Here is a 16,777-nt window from a genome sequence, read left to right as displayed (position 1 = left end):
TGAGCCCCGCCTCCCGCGGGGCACTGCGCAGGCGCGGAAGGGGGGGCGCCCCAGAGCGGGGAAGAGCCCGGGCGACGCCGGAGGGCGGAGCGGCGCACCACGGAACAGCATCAACAAGGGCTTCGCTTCCTGCGAACTGCGGCCTGGGGCTGCTGTTCCCGAGCTGGGAAAGGTCCCCGCCGGCAGGGAGGGAGGGAGGCTGGGAGGTGTCCGCGCCTGGGGCCCCGGGGAGGGAAAAGGTATTTGCACCGACCTGGTGGCGGCGAGCCGAAGGCGGCCAGCCCAGCGCCGAGCTGAGCGTAGGAGGAGATAGAGCTGGGGAGGGGGGGAGCCGAGGCGTCTGCGAGAAGAGGGGAAAGACCCCAGAGTCGGAACGTCCTGGGTGGGCAGGCTTGGGGTCTCGCAGGGGAAGAGAGTGTCGACGCTTGCACAGTCACCACCCCTTTGGGGTTTGCAGAGCGATGTCTGAATTGAGTTGGTCAAAAGCCTGTCAAACTCATTTCTTAATTAGGAAATGACGGACCATATCCTGAAGACCTCGCGTTATTGGTTGTTTTTTCATTAAAGTACCCTTTCTCCTTCCCCTTTTTTCTCTCCCCCCTCCCCCAACCTTTAGGGGCTGAAAGAAAAAATGTTTTTTTAAGTCTTTCTGATTGTGCTGGGATGGCCGGGTTTATTCGGTGTGGGAGATAGAAGTCGATTTAAAAATTGAATCATATTAATCCACGTGACTGTTGTAGAGGAAAAAAGCAAACTTAAAAACCATTCTTCCAAACAGTTTTCATTTTTTTACCTTCGGACTAGGCAAGGATGGGGGAAGAACACATTTGAGTTTTTGCTATTCTGTTCATGGCGGCCAAAAGTTTCCGTTGCAAAAACTGAAAATCTTCACCTACACCGCAGACCGTTTCCTGACTCTAATAGACTTATGAGAAATTTTTAATCAAGTTATTAAAATATCAATTGGAGTGCAGGGTATGCTACTTGGGAATTTTAATCTTGTGTAGAATATTGATGCCAGCGGTCACTGGGGCAACATTTTTAAGCTATTTGAGTTGGTTTAGTTTCTCTTATTTTATCTACAAAGATAGTTACAAAGTTTAAAAATTAGTGTTATGCATACATATGTATACACACACACAGTTTATAGAGACTTTCCCCTAGGAATTTGAGCAGTTCATCTGGACTTGGAGTGGCGGGGATGGGGGAGAAGCTCTCAGCAAAGGAGGCCCTTGTGCAGATGTCTCTGGGGTGGGTCCCTCTGCAAAGCTTTACCCGCAGACCTAGAATTTAAACTTGTGTCATCAGAGTCTACCTATCTTTCCATCTGAACATCTGAGTCAGGTTGCCCAATTGTCTTTACTGCATTCTGTGTAGTAATCAACCCTGTGAGCATTTTCTTCCTGTCAGAGGTAAGAAAGCTTTTCAGACCCACCCCAAGATGGCAAAGCAGAACAAGAAACTGTCCTCAAGTCTACATCACCACTGTACCCTGTTGTAACAAGTCCCAACGGAAGTCCCTTCAAAACTGGTCCGAGTCCCACTCATTTAAGAGAGGAAGATTCAAACCCCACATTGCCCAACGGGCTAAGGCCTAGGCCAAAGCTTTTGAATCTGAGTAGGTGTAAACACCTGTTGGAGACCTCCCCCCTCCATTAGTCAATATATAATGTGAGGAGAGGAAAGTGCAATGCACCAGGCAAAACCCCAATACAAAAAAAAAAAATAAATGGGGTGAGTCACTCTGAGTGTATCCCTCTTCCCCAGACCTATGTAATCATTCAACAAACTTAGGGTATAGGAAATCCCCATTGCAGTTCTGACTCTAATTAACAAGTCAAGAATTGGCAAGGCCTCTTCCTTCCCCTTTCCCTCAACACTTCTCTGCCCTTTTGTGATTTTCTTTTTCCCCAGGACTGATGCTTTGTTGTTTATGTTAATCAGATTTCCCCTGATTAAGTAAGAGCAAAGTGAATAGGGGTCTCCCAAAGAGTGACTTGACCTAGACTGTGAATTCCAGGGATTCTTTAAGCTCAGGGCCCACTCCATCAAGCCCTGCATCAAGCAGTGATTATATCTAAATGAATATTTGAAAATTCAATGGTTAACTCCACCTCCCATCCTTTTACAGATATACATTTTTTGGAAAAAGTGCTTAAATGGACAGTTTTCATGGTCTTGCTTCGCAATAGCATAGAGACCCAGATTTTCAGTTTGTACTTAAATTTTCAGTGACTGAAAACACACATAAATTAATTAGTAAACAGTGTTTGCTCTGCTCTGATCACAAAATACAATATGATCTTCCTGATATTCAGGGTTACCAAAAATAACTATCTGATCATTGTGTCTTTAGTAAATTACATGCTACCTCAAGTTCCAATGATATTTCCTTCTCTGGTCATAAATATCTCATCTGCTTTCCCTTCTATATGATATTAGAAATAATTTTATTTTATATTTTAAAAACCACCCTATCACCAAATCGTATACCTTCATAAAACTTTATGCACAACGAAAAGTAAAACTTTAAGCATATAAACTTTGGAAATTTCCTGTCACTGAAAATTACAATAGAGTCATGGAACAAAGCATAAAGCAGATTTAGTAGTTTGTAGAATTTCTTTACGTTACTTCCCAATTGTTGTATCACATTCCGTAGTTATTTTATTAAAAAGTCACAAGAAGCCCAGATTCAACTACAAGGTTGTGTAAATTATGCAATAGAGTGGCAGTTCTTATATTGATGGTATGTTCTTTAACCCCTCCTGGACCTGTTTAGGCCCTTAGTGAATTGTGTAGCTGGATCTGCTCTCAATGAAAGAGGTTCAAATATCAACCACTGAAAAGGAATTAGACTCATACAGAACAGAGGAATGTGTTGTCACAAGATCTACAGAATCTTCATCATTGTAATACAATTAAGGCTGTTGAAATAATTTTAGTCACATGTACATTGTAGAGAATCTGCTAAACAAACACAAAACCTGAAAGGAAAATTTCTAGAGATTCGAGTCACAGACCAAAAAAACGTTTAGACCACAAATTATCTTTGCCCCACCTTGGGAACACTCCTTAATAATGGAGAATTGGAACTTCCCTGGTGGTGCAGTGGTTAAGAATCCACCTGCCAATGCAGGGGACACGGGTTCGATCCCTGGTCTGGGAAGATCCCACATGCCGTGGAGCAACTAAGCCCATGTGCCACAACTACTGAGCCTGCGCTCTAGAGCCCGCAGGCCACAACTCCTGAGTCCACAAGCCACAACTACTGAAGCCTATGTGCCTAGAGCCTCTGCTCCGCAACAAGAGAAGCCCTCGCAATGAGAAGCCTGCACACCGCAACAAAGAGCAGCCCCTGCTCACTGCAACTAGAGAAAGGCTGCGCGCAGCAATGAAAACCCAACACAGCCAAAAATAAATAAATAAATTTTTAAAATGGAGAATTGATAGTGGTGGGAAATAGCAGTGACTAAATTTGTGCTGAAATTGTAAACAAATTCTTATTTGATTGTGTCTATGTGTCAATTTTCACCCTTAGAACGTGTTCTAGCAAATACTTCTGAAGACAAAATTTGTTTCCATAGTTTTGCCATTGAGTTAAGAATATTCTCACCTCTTACATCTTTCAAAGTGCCCAAATCTGATAATCAAGCATCTAATTCACTTTGATGAAGTACTTTGGCACTTTATGAGTTGGTTGGTCTGAGATGTAGTTTTCATTTGAAGTCTCATGGAAACAAAAGTCTCTCAAGATCTAGAATGATTGCAAGTCTTGAGATACAGTGCAATCAGTTTGAATCCAGCAGACTTAGCAGTGGGAAAGGAGGTAAATGCCAGAGGGATTCAAAGGGTGGATTAGGGAGGAGAAATTTTAATGGGAAAATAGAAACCCCTGAGTGAATTAAACCAAGAAAGGAAGACATCTCTAGGTCATCCCATCCCAACAGTAGGCGGGTTAGACTTATGCAAACTGCACAAGTTCTTATTCACACTGGTCTTGATACCACCACCTATGTTTGCTATGGTGCTCTTTCCACATCTAATTATAATATATATTGAGTCTAGTAGCCCTACCTCAGCTGTAATATTAGTTTGACCAAGAGTACAAATTAGAAGTGGTTTTACAATTTGCCATTACCCTCTCTCAATTCATGGAGTTTTAACCTGAGGTCCATGTCCTTCAAGACATCTGTGATCTCCCTAAACTTGTATACAAATTTTTGCAACTGTGTACCTACATACATCTCTTTCTTTGGGATGAAAGTCTTTAACATTCATAAGCTTTCTTAAAAAGAAATCCATAACCTGGAAAAGATGAAAAACCATTCCTCCATATTAATTAAATCCATTCTTCCCTCTTTCCACAAATGGGCTCCTGGAACTATGCTAGATACAGGAAACATGAAGATTTTTACAGAGACAAATATGAGAAGTTTACTCTCAGCCTGATGAGGGAGATGACCTGTAAGTAAACAAACTCGCGTTGTGACAGGTGCTAAGCTAGAGTTCTGTACAGGTATCTAGAAATAAATTATCCTTTTGCTTTCTTAGCTGATAGAGGGGAAAAGGAAGGAATGTCACCTAACACATCACTCTTTCTCCTCTGCCTGCTATACCCCACAGCTGACATCTCTTTACTCCAACCCCAATTTCCTAAAGTGGTTAGAAGAGGCTAGATAATTGCAGGGCAAAGTTCTAACATACAAATGTTTACATTGTGATGCATCACAGCTATTATGTGTTGATACAAATATTCCAAGAAATACCTGGGCTTCATTGGACTTTGTCAGTAGATGGTCAAAGAAGCAGAGTGTCTTTTTTTTTCAGCTTTGCTGAGGATTATGGCTAAATACTTAGGTTAAGTATGCAATGATAAAATAGTTGAATTGGTAATCCACAACTAAGCTCCAGGATTGAAGGGCTAAGTTGAAGTTATTGGATAAACTAGACTGACTTTAGAAATAATATATTCCACCTGAGAAACATTTGTTTCAGCCGAATAGAGAAATGTGGACTGCTCCAGACATGGGAAGCGACACACAAGGGATCTACCCACAGGTGTTAGAATCTAATTATAAAATATGAGGCTTAGAGAGAATATTCATTTATTTATTCATTCAGTTTCTCTACCTGTAAAAATCCTACTTATCCTTCAAAGTCCAGCTCAGATATTAGTTCACCTGTGAATTCATCCTGAACCCTTCCAAGCAATATTAATTTTTCTCCCCTCTGGGTTCCCATAGCATTTTGTTCAAACTGTTAGTATAGCAATTATCACGGTGAATTACATTTCATGGATCCCTCTCTAATATATTGTGAACACTGGTTGTACAGTCTCTAAGAAGATCAAAATAAATAAAACACATCCTTGCCCTAAATAACTTATAACTGATTGTGAGCACATAATTTAGCACCAAGACAGAATGAAACAAACTCTCTAATAAGCCATTTGTAGATATTTTAATAGGAATTTGACACTGGGTACAGAGATGGATAGAATGAAAGGAGAAACTAAGAAAGTAAGAAAAGGGGGCTTCCCTGGTGGCACAGTGGTTGACAGTTCGCCTGCCGATGCAGGGGACACGGGTTCGTGCCCTGGTCTGGGAAGATCCCACATGCCGCGGAGCGGCTGGGCCCATGAGCCATGGCCACTGAGCCTGCACGTCCGGAGCCTGTGCTCCACAACGGGAGAGGCCACAACAATGAGAGGCCCGTGTACCGTAAAAAAAAAAAAAAAAAAAAAAGTAAAAAAAGGGCAGAGGTGAAAGGCCTTTGAACATTATGCCAAGGATTTTGTTCTTTATCCTATAGGCACTGGGGGGCCACTGAAGGTTTCTGAGGAGGGAAATGACCTGCCCGGAGCTCTATTTTAAGTAAATAACAGAGGCAGCAGTGTGGAGAGCAAATTGGCATCTGAGAGCCTGGAAAGAGAACCCAGGCAAGAGTGAATGAGGCCCTAAAGAGAAGAGTCTGAAAAAAATGGAAAGAAGGCGTTGTGTAGTATATATCGTGAAAGTAGAATTAGAGGAACTCAAAACTGCTTAAATGTTGAGTGAGGGAGAGAGAAATTCTGAGAATATTCAAGAAAAGGAGATAATGGGACAAAGGTTTGAAATATCCACCAATAGTTTCTTCATCGTCGGAGTCCAATAAATTAACCTATCAAAAAAATATTTAACAGAGAGGCAAACACCACTAAACATGAATTAACATTTATACTTAGTTATCTAGAGCAGCAAAAACTCTAACCAGAAAAGAAATTATCCTAGATTTACTTCTTACCAGTAGGAAATCCAAGTAAACACAACTTGCTGAAACTCAGTAAAAGAGTAAACTGATAAGAAACAAATCTACATGAGCTTGCATTCCCAATTTTCGCTCTAAACATACTTCAGCATTAACATTTAAGCCTTTAAATGCTTGCTTTCAGAGTAACTGCATGTGGAAGAATTTCAAGAATCCTAAAGGCCAACAATTCTTCCGAAAAAAAGAAAAAAAAGGCTTGTGGAAATAAAAAGCAGCCATGATGTCTTTAAAGAGGATCAGTTTGCAAACCTTCCATTCACGGAAGACTTGGGTAATAATGGACCTAAGGTTTACTCTGTAAGGTCTAGACCAAAAGCATTTAAAAGCCAGGTAAAAAACAGGCTAAGGGAACTCTGAACTTAGCCCTGATTGTCTGAACTGGAGCCATAAGGAACAAATAGATCATCTGCCCTTTATAGTTATTAAGTAAGTATCTTTTTTGGGTGCAAGAGATATGAAAAGGGGGGAAATTCAGGAAGAGAAAAACAGAGAGAAAAACCCATGGAGGACTGATCTAGTAGATTTCCCTCCAGAGCGAAAGAGGAAGATGTAGCCTGTATCACTGCTCTTGAGCAGGTTCACCCTAAGCCCCAAATCTGACTTTGTCTGCAGAGTTGGGGACCACCTTTAGAGTTCTCATTGCTTCTAGATAGACTTGGTATTTTCCCTGCAGTGTTCACATACCTCAGTGGTCAAAACCTACCCAAGGAGCATGTAATCACATGATCCAAGGAAATATCTGACAGATCTGTATTGCTCATGGATACACACACCTGTTTATGATAAGTCTATCAGAGGCTATTTGATGAAGTGGCCAGTGAACTGACTCGGAACCAGGAGTCCTCTAAGTTCTAGTTCTAAGCACACACTAAGCAGAGGATGTGCACTTCTGGAATGCCCAGCAGGCAGTCACACTTCTCCTGAGTAGTGTGACTTTCCTCCAGGGAGGAGTTTTGGCTTTCCCTCTGGACTTAATCCTGGGTGGGGTAAGGCTGGAGCGGCTGGCAACACCTCACCACAAAGAGGAAAGAGCCTGTCTGAAGTGGAGGGAGCAGAAGCAGCATTGCCAAGAGGTGGAGAGAGAGGAAAAACAGAACCTGAAAAAGTCATTTGAGTCTCTGGAGGAAGCCACGCCTGACTTCAATGATCTGAATTGATAAATTCCTTTTTTTTTTTTTTTTTTTCTTAAGAGGTTTGGGATTGGGTTTTCTGTCACTTCAAAGTGAGAAAGTCTTAACTTGATACAATCTGCCCAAGTTTATGGAACTTTTCTTGGGCCTTTGTCTCCTCGCTGTGAAATAAGTGGGTTAGATTATTTATCAGGCAGGCATTGTGTTTGGATGCTAGTAACACACCAGTGGCTCACAGGTTTTATTTTTCTCGTGCAAGGAGTCTGGATTAGGCAATCCAGGGCTAGTCTTGAAGTCCCACAATGCCATCAGGCACACAGGCTTTCTCCTCTGCTAGGGTTTGAGATTCGGGCCCTTGTTCTCATGTTTGTAAGATGGCTGTCACCTCCAGGCATCCTGTCTGCATTCTAGGCGAGAGGAAAATGGAAGGGTAAAGGGCAAAAGGAACAACTCTGGTCCCTGGAACACCCACACGGTGGGTTCTACTTACACGTCACTGGGCAGGATTGTGTCACGTGGTCATCCCAGCTAAAAGAAGGCTGGGAAATGTGTAGGTACATTAGATGGCTACGCTGATGCTCTCTGAACACAATTGGGGGTCAGGTGGCAAGGAAGAGGGGGAAAACAGACGTTGGGTAGACATTTACAGACAATTACAGCGCCTGAGGCAGACTGCATAATAGCAAAGGTAACCTCCCTCTCTGAAATTCTGTAATTCTAATCTTCTTTCTACTTCGTATTACCTAATCCTTTCTTTTTTCTTTTATCTTTTTTCACCGTGCCATGCGGCTTGTGGGATCTTAGTTCCCTGACAAGAGATTGAACCCGCACCTTGGGCAGTGAAAGCGCAGAGTCCTAACCACTGGACCACCAGGGAATTCCCTCTAATCCTTTCTTAATGCAAAAGAGCTAAATATTTTGCATAAAGGGAGCACATTTTAAAAATCTCAAATTTTGGAGAAGTAGCAGTACATCTCGTAAATGAAAAGACCGTAGGTTCACGTGAGATATCAGATTTTTAGTCAAAAACCCTTCACATTTATTTTCTCTTCTGTGAAACTTCCTTCAACTTTTAAATTTCAATCTTCAGGAAGCCTATTCCCACCCATCTCAACTATTCTGATGTCTTCTTTAATTGAACTAAGTTCTCTGATTTTTCCTTCATAGTTTCCAGTACTTCTCAAATGATTTAGAGCCTCATCTTTTATCTCTCCAACTAAATTGTTAACTCGTAAAGAACAGAGCCCAACACTTAGCACAATGCAGTGTTTGTAGAGAGCAATCAATAATGGCTGAACGGGGCTTCCCTGGTGGCACAGTGGTTGAGAGTCCACCTGCCAATGCAGGGGACACGGGTTCATGCCCCGGTCCGGGAAGATCCCACATGCCGCGGAGCGGCTGGGCCCGTGAGCCATGGCCGCTGAGCCTGCGTGTCCGGAACCTGTGCTCCGCAACAGGAGAGGCCACAACAGTGAGAGGCCCGCGTACTGCAAAAAAAAAATAATAATAATAATGGCTGAATGAATGAATAATTGAAATCTGAATTTCTATGTCTTTTCTCTCCTCAGAACTCCTGTCCTCGATGCATGCTTGTTAACTGACTGCATCTCAGGGTCATTACCAAGGAAATTTGTATCCTAGGAAGCCAGCTTTAGAAAGCTTTTGATTTTCTACCTTTAAATCCTCTCCAGCATTGTACATTCAGGTCAGCCTCAGGAATCAGCACCCTAATCACCTCCCTTCACCTAAGTGTTTCACCTAGACCCTTACTTTTTTTTTTTTTTTTTTTGCCACATGGCTTGCAGGATCTTAGTTCCCTGACCAGGGATCAAATTGAACCCTGGCCCACGCAGTGAAAGCACCCAGTCCTAACCACTGGACCACCAGGGAATTCTCTAGACGCTTACCATTTTAACAGATTAAAGGTCTTACCTTCATGAAATTCTTCTTATATCTAAATTAAATTCTGTGCACAGCCATGTCCTCCCCCTTCACTCTCTAAGTTGACAGAACGTAGTAGGTAACATGTTCGCCAATGCTTTATACAGGGCTGAGTGGATTGTTTCCTTATTTTAATTAAAAAAAAAGTTATGTGGGGGTTTTATACTGCTAAAGCAATACGTGTTCATTGGAAAAACCAAAAATAATAGCAGAAAATATAAATAAAAAAGTAATAAATAACAATTAGTCAAAAACTCCTAAACCACCACATAGAGATGATCACTTACCATATATCTTCCTGGAAATTTTCTATGTATATTTGCATTCTATATACAAAAATTGACTACACTATGTATACTATTATTCTGCCTTCTTGATGTAACTGTGGACATCAGTACACATCAATAAATATTTTTAATAATGTGTGATGGCAAAGGAGTACTTGACTGTAGAATCAATCTTAATTTATTAGCCAATCACTCACTTTTTTATGATTCTTTTTTTAAAATTAATTAATTTATTTATTTATTTTTGGCTGCATTGGGTCTTCATTGCTGCACGCGGGCTTCCTCTAGTTGTGGCGAGCGGGGGCTACTCTTCATTGTGGTGCACGGGCTTCTCATTGCGGTGGCTTCTCCTGTTGTGGAGCACGGGCTCTAGGCGTGCGGGCTTCAGTAGTTGTGGCACATGGGCTCAGTAGTTGTGGCTTGCAGGCTCTAGAGCGCAGGCTCAGTAGTTGTGGCTCACGGGCTTAGTTGCTCTGCGGCACGTGGGATCTGCCCCGACCAGGGCTGGAACCCATGTCCCCTGCATTGGCAGGCAGGCCAATCACTTACTTTTGTCATTTAGTTTATTTCCTTTCTTGAAAACATTTGTAAATACCACTGAGATGAACATCCTTGTAGCTAATCTGTATTTATAGCCTTTTCTTAATTATTTCCCTTGGATATGCCCCTCGATAAGTTTTACTTTGATGAGCAGTAAGGAAAAACAATGTATGAAATAGGAGAGAATGAAGCAAGTCCATAGTAGCTTTTCACCATTATTTTGGGACCTAAAATGTGTTTGGCTTGCAGGTTCGAGGGCTTACTCAGCATAACATAATGCAACGAATTTAAAATATATTCCTGTGGCTCAACACCTGGAAATCCGAGCTCTCTGCAAAACACTGCAGAAATGCTGATAGGGAAACTTAAAATCACAAAACAAATAACTTCATGCTACATCAGAAACCATCCTATTCCAGCATCTAGTACAGACAAGCATGAGGTATCCAGTTAAGAAAAACACATCAGGGAGTTCCCTGGTGGCGCAGTGGTTCAGAGTCCGCCTGCCAATGCAGAGGACACGGGTTCGAGCCCTGGTCCGGGAAGATCCCACATGCTGCAGAGCAACTAAGCCTGTGCGCCACAACTACTGAGCCTGCGCTCTAGAGCCCACAAGCCACAACTACTGAGCCCATGTGCCACAACTACTGAAGCCCGCCTGCCACAACTACTGAAGCTAGTGCACCTAGAGCCCATGCTCTGCCATAAGAGAAGCCACCGCGATGAGAAGCCCGCGAACTTCAACAAAGAGTAGCCCCCGCTCTCCACAACTAGAGAAGGCCCACAGGCAGCAACGAAGACCCAATGCAGCCGAAAATAAATAAATAAATAAATGTATTTTTTTAAAAAAAAGAAAGACACATCAGAGAATTTTTTTTTTTTGTGGTACGCGGGCCTCTCACTGTTGTGGCCTCTCCCGTTGCGGAACACAGGCTCCGGACGCGCAGGCCCAGCGGCCATGGCTCACGGGCCCAGCCGCTCCGCGGCATGTGGAATCTTCTCAGACCGGGGCACGAACCCATGTCCCCTACATCGGCAGGCGGACTCTCAACCACTGCGCCACCAGGGAAGTCCAGAGAAAAATTTTTAACTGAGAAAGTTTGGCCCATTAATTAATTATTGTTCTACTCTAAACTGAAAAAAGGCTGGCATTATCTGATTTGGTGGAGCTCAAAAACTATTAGTGCAGATGGAAAAGCAGAATATTTTGTTTTGAGTCTCTACTCTGCCACTTATTAAATGCATAAATCTCTTAAACACTCTGAAGCCTCAATATCCTCTTCTGCAAAATGGGTTTATAATAGTACCTTTGTCATTCACAGTGTTATTACAGGGAAAAAATGAACTAAATTGTGAAAAAGCACTTTGTGAAGTGTAATATTGTAACACAAATGTCACCAGTAATGGTTATTGTAATTGATGAAGTGTTGAAAAATTCAGGCTTTCCTAAACTGAGTTTGTCACAAAGATTGGACCGCATAAATATAATCCTAAATATAAGAATTTAAAGATTTGAGAGCACTCTATCAAACCTGCCATAAAATAAATATCTTATAGAAAAAAATACTTAAATCAACCTTCAAAAGATGAGGTTAAAAAATTCCCTTCAGTTCTATAAGTTCTTTTATTCTGTGACTCAGGTGAGAAGGGACACTTATTCTATGAACTTTTATTGTTGTTCAGTTCATGAACATGTTGTTCATGTTCATTCTTACATGGAAACTTAAAGGACCTAAACTTTATAAAAATAAGTAGCTTTTCAAAAAGCGAAAAATGTCTCTATACTAAAATCATAAGCACAAAAAACAACAGTATACGAACAAGGACTGAAAGACAGTAGACAACAATAAGAATACTTACACCGAGATCACAGCTTTACAGATTTTTCTTTTTAAAATTCCTGTTATTCATAATACATCATTTGAAATAAATTTTTAAATATATAAAGAATTGTCTTTCCTCTTTGTCTTATCTTTTTCCTTTCTACTTCTTTAAAGTTTTGAATTACATGGGCAAATCAATTTAAAGAAATTCATCCCATGTTAACAGTACTTAGAGTTCTATGCCCCTTAATCAGTTTATTCTCACCCAACTTTCAAAATATTTATAATTAGGCAGGAAACATATCTTTCTAATCTATGTTCTAGAATAATAAAATCAATCTTCCTATCCTGGTTAGAAACAAGTTACAAGGTAAACAAATGTTATAGGTGAGGTGGAAAGAATATTGTAAAGGAGACAAAATTATGGTCATCTCAATCAATGCAGAAAAAACATTGTGTAGTATTCATTACTCAATCGTGATGTAAAACAAAAACTCTAAGCAAACTAGGAATAAAAGGGAATTTCTCTTATCGAATAAAGGTTTAATTAGGATAAGCTTACCTGCAAATGACAAAACAGAAAGGGTAGCTCAAACAAGATAAGAGTTTATTTCTTACTCATGTGAATCTGGGCGATCCTGGCTAGCATGACAGCTCCAAGATCATCAAAAGATCAGCTATCGAGAAGATATACCTATCGGGACTTCCCTGGTGGTGCAGTGGTTAAGAGACTGCGCTCCCAATGCAGGGGGCCCAGGTTCGATCCCTGGTCAGGGAACTAGATCCCACATGCATGCCACAACTAAGAATTTGCATGCCACAAATAAGGAGCCTGAGAGCCACAGAGCTAAGGAGCACGCCTGCTGCAACCAAATAAGACCCGGCGCAACCAAATAAATAAATAGAAGAAGAAGGTATACCTGTCAACAGAAAGGAGGAGGAAAAGGAAGGGGGAAAGCATTTCCCCTTTCCTTCAAGGATATGTACCACCTCTGTGTGATACATAATTATATCTTCTTAGAGATAACCACATCTACTAACTGCAAGGGAAGCTGAGAAATATAGTATGCATTTCAGGTAGCTATATGATCAGCTAAAAATCTGGGGTTCTATCACTGTAAGAATAAAACAGATAATGGGAGACAACTATCTACCAAAAACCAACAGCAAACTTACAGCAAACATCATGGTTAGTGCTGAAAAATTAGAAACATTTTATAAAAATATGAAACAAGACAAAGATGCTTTCCTTTCTGTGCTATTAAACATCGTCCTAGAAGTCCAACCCAATGCAATAAGAAAAAATAAAAAAGAGGAATAAGGATTCAAAAATAATACAGAAAAATCTTTGTTATTTGCAGTTGAAATGGTTGTCTATGTAGAAAGTCCAAGAAAAACATCAGAATAGTTCAGCAACTTGCTGGTAAAAACAACATCCAAAAATCAAGAGTGTTGTTAATGATAAAAAATACAATAAGAGCAACAAAAACTATGAGATACCCATGAATAAAGAGACAAAAGATGGACAAGACTTTTAAGAAGAAATTTACAAAACACTGAAGGATATAAAAGACGACTTAGGTAAACACAGACTACACTTTGTTAGTGAATAGAAGGACTCAATATTAGTCTATAATTTAGCCTATAAATTCATTAGTCTATAATATTAGTTAGTCTAGAAATTCATTGTAAAAATCAAAATTCCAAAAGGCCGTTTTATGGCTCTTGATAAACTGATCTTAAATTTCACATGAAAGAACAAGTATGCCTAAAATAGCCAAGATTATTTTGAGGGAAAAAAACAAGGAGGAGGGAACTTGACTTACCAGACCAGATAAGAAAAATTTATCATAAAGCCATATTTAAAAAACAATTCGACTTTTCTTTAGGGATAGACAAACAGATTAAAGGGACAAATGGCCCAGAAACAACTGAAATACACATGGAAACTTGGCATAAAATAGAAATCGCATTATAAATCAGTGGGAAAAGATTAAAAACTCAATAAATGATGCTGGAACAATTAGCTACTAATACAAAAAATAAAATCAATTTGTTTCCTACCTTACACTAGATAAAAAGAAATTCCAGTGTGATGAATTGGGTGATTGGGATTGACATGTATACAGTGATGTATATAAAATTGATGACTAAAAAAAAAAAAAGAAATCCCAAGTGGATTAAAAATCTTTAAGGTGAAAACGTAACCTGTAAAAATTGTTAGAAGAGAACAAGGACTATCTTTGTGACATCAGAATAGGGAAAGATTTTCTACACAAGACTCAAAAGTACAAAGATAAAGAAAAGCACTTTGGGCTTCCCTGGTGGCGCAGTGGTTAAGAATCCGCCTGCCAAGGCAGGGGACACAGGTTCGAGCCCTGATCTGGGAAGATCCCACATGCCGCGGAGCAGGTAAGTGCGTGCGCCACAACGACTGAGCCTGAGCTCTAGAACCCGTGAGCCGCAACTACTGAGGCCGCATACCAGGACTACTGAACTCCGCGCGCCTAGAGCCTGTGCTCCGCAACTAGAGAAGCCACCGCAGTGAAGAGCCCGCTCACCGCAACTAGAGAAAGCCTGCACACAGCAACAAAGACCCAACGCAGGCAAAAATAAATAAATAAATAAAAACAATAAATTAAAACATTAAAATTGATAACATTAAAATTTTAAATATCTGCCAGACCATATTAATATAACATGATAATATACCATAGAAAATATCAAAGGATACTTACAAACTGAAGATATTTGCAACTCAACACAACAAAATTAATAGATGACCCAACAAAAGATTAATACACTGAATATATATAAATTCCAACAAACATTTTTAAAAAAATAACACATTTTTTAAAAAAGGCAAAGGTTGTGAACAAGAAATTCATCAAAGAGAATCCTGGATAGTCAATAAATATATGAGAAGATGCTCAACCTCACCAGTAACTAGAGGAATGAAAATTACAATAACAATCAAATAACTTCAGGAGTAGAAAAAAATTAATAGAACTTATATTTTGAAATAGTTCTAGATTTACAGAAAATCTGAGAAAATAGTAGAGTTTCCATTTACCTCAAGCCCAGGTTCCCTGTATGTTAACATCTTATAAGTATGGTACATTGTTACAATTAATGCACCAATATTGACACATCATTATTCACTGAAGTCCACAGTTTATCCAGATTTCCTTAGTTTACCTAATGTCCTTTATGTGTTCCAGGATCTCCCAACCAGGATACTACTTTACATGTGGTCCTTATGTCTCCTTAGTTTCTCTTGGCTTGACATTTTCTGACTTTCCTTGTTTTTGATGACCTTGACAGGTTTGAGGAATGCTGGACAGGTATATTGTATGTTACCCCTCTATTGGAATTGGCCTGATGTTATTCCTGTAATTAGAGTGGGGCAATGTACTTTTTAGAGGAAGACCACAGAGCTAAAGTGCCATTTTCACCACATCATATCAAGGGTACATATCAACATGATTTATGATATTGATGTTGACCTTGTTCACCTGGCTGAAGAGTTGAAACATTTAGGGACCTTAAAATTCTAAATTTAATTAGGACGAAAGGTAAGGAAATGAGAACTTTCATACACTGCTGATGCTGGTGGAAGTATAAATTGACAAAACAAAAAATAAGCAAATGAACAAACAAACCCCTCACTTTGGGTAGAAATTTGGCAATAGTGGTTGGAAAGTTGGAAATATCTATACTCTTTTTTTATTTTATTTTATTTTATTTTTATTTTTTGCGATACGCGGGCCTCTCACTGTTGTGGCCTCTCCCGTTGCGGAGCACAGGCTCCGGACGCGCAGGCTCAGCGGCCATGGCTCACGGGCCCAGCCGCTCCGCGGCATGTGGGATCTTCCCGGATCAGGGCACGAACCCGTGTCCCCTGTATCAGCAGGTGGACTCTCAACCACTGCACCGCCAGGGAAGCCCGGAAATGTCTATACTCTTGACTTAGCAATTCCCCTTCTAGATTTGAGAAACTCTTACTCATGTATATAAGCATGCAATAACATGCTTATTGCAACATTATTTGTAATATTGAAAAACTAGAATGTGGGAATAGATGTCATCATTTAAAACGCTGGATCCATTGGTGCTTGAAGCCTGACCAGCTCCCCTGCAACCCAGAGCTTTTCAATTACGTGGCCAAATAAAATTCTACCTTAAGCCTGTTTGAAATGATTTTTCTGTTACTTGCAAGCTTATTGAGTCCTAAGTGGTACGTCTAGGTATTATTGTCAAGTTGACTTAAATCCATGCCCAGTTTTTTAAAAAAGGAAAAAGGCAACAACTATTAAGCAAAGCCTAAACGCCTAGACTCTAGACCCTAGAGGATAATTAAACCACAACAGCCAACATCCCTGGGGTTACAGTCTACAAACTATTCCAGACAAGTCTTGATCAAAGAGCAAAATCAATAAATGAAAGAAACGAAATAAAAATAATACTTGAAACTGAAGAAAATATTTTTATAAAGTGATGTCTTACAAAGTGGCATTCATATAATCAAGGTGAAGTTTTTCTTTCGCTTATTTTAAAATAGGAAATATTTCAAATATGCAGGAAATAGATGCCATGTATCCATCACTCAGATTTAACAAATTCAACTTTTCCCTATATTTCTCCATATTTTTTAGGAAGACAGAAGACATTATACATAACACTGAAGTCTCCTTTCCCATCCTTTTTTCCTTTTTCTCTCCCTATAGTAACCACTATTCTGAAGTTG

Source organism: Globicephala melas, chromosome 19 (genome assembly GCF_963455315.2).
Source record: "Globicephala melas chromosome 19, mGloMel1.2, whole genome shotgun sequence".
NCBI lineage: Eukaryota > Metazoa > Chordata > Mammalia > Artiodactyla > Delphinidae > Globicephala > Globicephala melas.
Note: the sequence above shows the minus strand (reverse complement) of the source record.